This window comes from Crocuta crocuta, unplaced genomic scaffold, assembly GCF_008692635.1.
Source record: "Crocuta crocuta isolate KB4526 unplaced genomic scaffold, BGI_CrCroc_1.0 scaffold101, whole genome shotgun sequence".
NCBI lineage: Eukaryota > Metazoa > Chordata > Mammalia > Carnivora > Hyaenidae > Crocuta > Crocuta crocuta.
In genome coordinates, this window is record NW_027527956.1 from 4,382,104 (window position 1) to 4,387,723 (window position 5,620).

The 5,620-nt window shown below is 41.1% G+C and overlaps 1 protein-coding gene across 1 annotated transcript in view; it reads left to right on the top strand.

Annotated features, from left to right (window-relative positions):
* CNDP2 (carnosine dipeptidase 2) overlaps positions 1-5,620 on the top strand; it is a 560,556-nt gene that overhangs the window by 149,516 nt on the left and 405,420 nt on the right. The window lies entirely within an intron of this gene.

Genomic DNA, 5,620 nt, shown 5'->3' on the forward strand with positions numbered 1-5,620 from the left:
AAAAAAAAAAAAAAAAAAAATTAAGAAATTGACCACTACTAAAAACTTATTGTGTGGTATGTTCTGAAACTTGATGCATTCAACCTTGGCCCACCCAGCAGATCGAGGTAATATGCCAGATGTCAAGGAAGAAGATTAAATGCCATACAGACAGCATGATCCCTGCCTTCAGGGGCTTCCACACCCCCCAGCTCACCAACTGAATTAATTTTCTATTCATTAATGAGAGGAGATGGCTATAAATTCACATTCATCCACATTCAACTGGTAAAGCTACCAACAGCATGCTTATTAAAATTATCTGTCTCCATTTGTGTCAGGATGCATTAAAATTGTAATTAATCTCCCCAGTATTACTTCTCAGAACCTGTCCTAAGAAAGGACATATCATTTCTACCAAGACCCAGACCATTTCTTGCCCCTAAACACTGTCCCCTATTCTTCTATGTGGATTTGTTTTCCAAGGCCCAGAAAGATCCCCCTCTGCTCAGAAGCCATGTCAGACCAGCCAGATGGACTTTTCTCTGAACTCTGATAACATGAACTTGTGGAGTATTTCCTAGCCTTATTTTCATGTGATTATATCTTACCATGCCTGTTGGAATATAAATTCTCAGTGGCAAAAAGAAAATACATTCAACCATAAGACCCACCATAATATTTTACCAAGAGCAGATGCCATGAAATGAATGTCTGTGCCCAACCCCCCCAAATCCATATGTTAAAGCCCTAATCCCCAATGTGATGATATTAGGAGACTGGACCTCTCAGAGATGGTGGGATTGCTGCCTTATAAGAAGAAACCAAACCGTTTCTCTCCCATTCACCCCCTCCACGCGCCACCCCTGCGCCCAGCCATGTGAGGACCCACCAAGATTGCAATCACATACAAGCCAGGAAGAGGGCCCTCCCCAGAGCCTGAGCACACTGGTACCTCATCTTGACTCCAACTCTCAAGCAGTGAGCAAATCCTGTTGCTTAAGCCACACAGCCTATGGTATTTTGTCATAGCAGCCCAATCAGGCTAACACAGTAGTACTCAAAGTTTAGTTGTTAGTTGACTGAATTAATTAAGAGGAATCAAAGGCCATTAGCAACTGTATACGATTACTAGGAATACAAGCACGGAGGTGGAGAGACTAGAGTTCAGTCTCAGGTCTGCGACTCACCAGTGTGACCTTGGGCAAGTGAACCCCTTTACTCCACATCTACAGAAAGTAAATAATAACATGTATGGAAAGGGTAGCTTCAGAGGTCACATAGATATTAATATTTTTGATGCTACTATTTACTTAATATTTATTCTCTCCTTTATTACTGGCAAAATCCCAAATCCAAAAACACTCAGTTAAAGCATCTTCACAGACTCAGTTCTAGCTAGTGAGACAGGCAGAGATTTGGTAGATATTTCTGGCATTTCTGAATTTTTTTTATGTGTCTGAAATAGAACTTCTCATTTCTTCTTCCTCTGTCTTCCTCTCCTCATTCTCCCCCTGCCTCCTCCTAAGAGAAGTAAGAAGCAAAGTCATTAGCTAAGAGTGACAGGTGGGACAAAGGATCAGAAGTTTGAGGGGGAAAGTAGGGGCTGTGAGATAAACCAAAGCCAAATGCTGAACCTGGTAATACAGAAAGTCAGGGATCTGGAACTTTAATGGCATCCCACAGTCGCCATACCAGATGTAAACCCTGACCTCTAGACTTTCAATTCATACGAGAAAGGAGTGGAACTCTTATTTAACACTTAACTTTCCACTGCACATAGCCCCATGAAATACCTAACTTACACCACCATGGAGGTGTCAGTACATGCCTGTATGTGTCATCCCAGGAACAGTAAGTGCTTAATAAATGCTTGGTTGTGGTGGTCTTTAACATGGTCAATACTGATGACACAGAGAAGTAGCATTATCATGGTTCTAAACAGAGGTAAATCACTTAATACAAATTTGAAGGGTCTGAGATTTTACTCTCCTTAGAAGCAATAAGTTAACGACTTATTATTTAATGCAAGCTGGCAAAAGATACAAGACTCCTGCACAGAGACAAAGAACTTTATTGCTTGTTGCTATAGCAGCATCCAGATCTTCCTGTTCTCATTGGTTCCTCATGCCCCACGCCCCATCCAGGTGATATAGAGCTGCACATAGAGTGTTACTGTATAGGAAGGAAACCCGAGTCCCAGTACTTTGTGAACAAGCAGCAAACACTGCAACGAAAAGCAAACAAGCCAGTTCCCCATCCTCTAGGGAGCAAGCAATGGCCTTGACTAGCTCAAGAAACGAAGACAGACAAGCCTTGCAGCCTGGCACACTCAGCAAGAATGTGCAGAACACGGGGCGCCCGGGTGGCTCAGTCGGTTAAGCGTCCCACTTTCGCTTGGGTCATGATCTCGCGGTTCGTGGGTTTGAGCCCCGCGTTGGGCTCTGTGCTGATCTCGCGGTTCGTGGGTTCGAGCCCCGCGTCGGGCTCTGTGCTGACTGCCGACTCGGAGCCTGGAGCCTGTTTCAGTCTGTGACTCCCTCTCTCTCTGACCCTCCCCTGCTCACGCTGTCTCTCTGTCTCTCTCTCTCCTAGAAATAAATAAAACATTAAAAAATTTAAGAAAAAAAAAGAATGTGCAGAACACTCAGGGCACTTGGCCCACTGCCTCCCCCAACACTCTCTCAAATGTAAATTATTTTAACATTAGCACATTAGATATTCCAGAAACCTCTAGATACTGAGGCACACACAGCCAGACTGCAATTAAGAGATTTATTTAGTGAACCAAGCTCAGAAGTACAACAATATTAGGATATTGACAAAAGATTTACACTTTTCCAAGACTCTGTCAGAGTTATCACCAATTATCTTGCTGCTCACTGATGCCTAGAACCAGTTCTACCCTTGACTTTGAATTAACTGCATCACTCACTAAGTTGTATGACAGCCAAGTGCTTGCCTTTCTGAAAAAAACTAAGGCACTTTTGGGGAGTCAGGACATACTAGACGTGTCATTCAATGCTCATTAGGTACAACTTGTTCCTGGTTGTTTATTAATATTTCTTTTTTTTTTCTGAGAGAGAGAGAGAGACAGCATGAGCAGGGGAGGGTCAGAGAGAGAGGGAAATACAGGCTCCAGGCTCTGAGCTGGCTGTCAGCACAGAGCCCGATGCAGGGCTCGAACCCACGAACCGTGAGATCATGACCTGAGCCAAAGTTGGATGCTTAACTGACTGAGCCACTCAGGCACCCCATGTTTATTAATATTTCGAAGAAAAGTACACGATGCTAAATGACATAGAGCCAAGATAAAATGTCAATAAAGCTCAGAAATAAAACATACTGTCAGCTTCTAAGCCCAATAGAATTCAGAGTGCAGAATCCTAAGGGAAATCCTGTGGTTTTTTCCCTAATATTTGGCCCCTTTAAAACATACAATATTTTAATAAGATTTCCCAAGCCCTAGGGAAAAGACTGAGTAGTTCTCACAGGTAGAGATAAATAAGCTGTGATGAAGCATTGTCTTCCATTCTTGAACATAGTTTGTGCACAAAAAATAAATTCCCCTGTTTATTACTAGCATAACAATGTAAAGATATATGGTAACAGAAAATGAGAAGGAAATAGCACTAGGAACAAGATTTAAAGGAATAATATCACAGAAATACAGCAGTGGGTGGTCGAGTCAGGGTCCAACCAGTGAAGCAAGAGCAGAAAGTATGTAACAAAGAACTGACCTACACACTCACGGGCACTGGCTAGGAAACCTGAGGTCACAGGTCAGGCAGTCGGGGAGGGAAATCACAAAGCAGCTGTACCTCCTGAGCATGAGCTGAAGGTTTCAGTCCACAGGCAGGCAGGTGGCAAGGAAACACTGGGGCAGGCTGGAAGCCCACAAACACAAACTGACCCTGGAATCATTGACTCCCGGAAGAGCCTAGCTCCTCTTTAAAGAATTTCCATCCAATCAGGCTCACCCAGGATAATCTCCCTTTTGATTAACTCAAAGCTAACAGTTGAAAGACTCTAACTACACCTGTGAAATCCCTTCACAGCAGCACCGAGCATATTTGAATGAATAAATGGGAGAAGGTATAAGTGTGCTACAAAATACACTAAGACAGTTCTGGGGAGTGTTGTTCAGCTCAGCCAAGTTGACCTGCCTCAGCCACATCACAGTGTGGAAGGCACACATTCAAATCCCAGCTCTGCACTACCTGTGTGAATTGGGAAGGTACTTGGGTACAGTCACTTCAACTGTAAACTGGGATAATTACATAGGTCTTTCAGAGTTGTTTGTGAGGATTAGTTATTTTATGAGTGTCTTTATCTCCGTGTATGGTAACTGTAAAAAGTGCTCCATAAGGCATCACTAATATTGTGTGTGTGCGTGCACATGTGCACAACCACATCTGTTTCCCAAAAAGTGTCTCCCTTTTCTAACTTCCAACTAGTTTGCTTGTTGATCTTCTGGGATAACTCTGACATCCAAGGATTAGCATGCCTGTAAAACTTTATAAATATACTTAAATTTCAACATGAAACACCCTTCCTGATATATTTCCCCAACACTAATTACACCTGCGTTCCATTACCCATCCACAACCTGGTCCCCTGCACACAGTTCCTTCCATTTAGGTTTTTCTGACAGTTTTATCTCTCCTGAGCCCCTCCAAAGAGAAACTCGACTCTCTGTACCCTTTCATGTATAGAGTTCAAACAGAAAACTCCAGGAAAACCATGAGTTCTTCTAACATGCACCTTCCAATCAGAATGTTTACCTGAATGAGCAATTTACCAAAACAAGATACTTTTATTCACTACTTCCTTTGCAACTTTTCTAAAGAATGATTCTTAATATAAAATTGACATGTTCTACCATTTGTATGCCATATAGTAATGGTGACTAGTTTCTGAACAAAAATCTATATTCATAACTGGAGAATAATTTGGTTTTATTTTTGTACTCATGTTAACATTTGTTACATGTGTAATATTAAATCACAGTAATTTAAAAAATATAACAGAATGACACAAATTGCTTCAAACTTTAGTATTTCACAGACTGCTCTAAACGGAACACTTACAACATATTTATGCAGGAGGTGTCTTACAGCTTGAACATAAAATTTGTGTGAAATTCGGCAAAGAAGCAAACCAACATATATTAATAAAAATCTAGTGTGCTGTAAGAGAACCACAGAACAGAGGCTGACTCAGTAGAGCATGTGATGCTTGATCTCAGGGTTATAAGTTCGAGCCCTACACTGAGTGTACAAATTACTTAAAAAAATAAAATGTTTATTAAAAAAGAAAAGAAAAAATAGAACTATAGAATATAATCTTTGACTTCAAGGAACTTAATAAGACATATATACAAATGAAATAGCCAAATGAAGAGAAAAACAATGTTTAAAAAGGGAAAGAATAGAAATATTTTAGGTCTATATAATTAACCTAGTCTATAAAGTTACTAAGTTTATAGACTGATTATAGTATCAACTGGGTCCTCCCATTCCAGAAACTCTTTTTTTTTTTTTAATGTTTTTTATTTATTTCTAGGACAGAGAGAGAGACAGCGTGAGCAAGGGAGGGTCAGAGAGAGAGGGAGTCACATATTGAAACAGGCTCCAGGCTC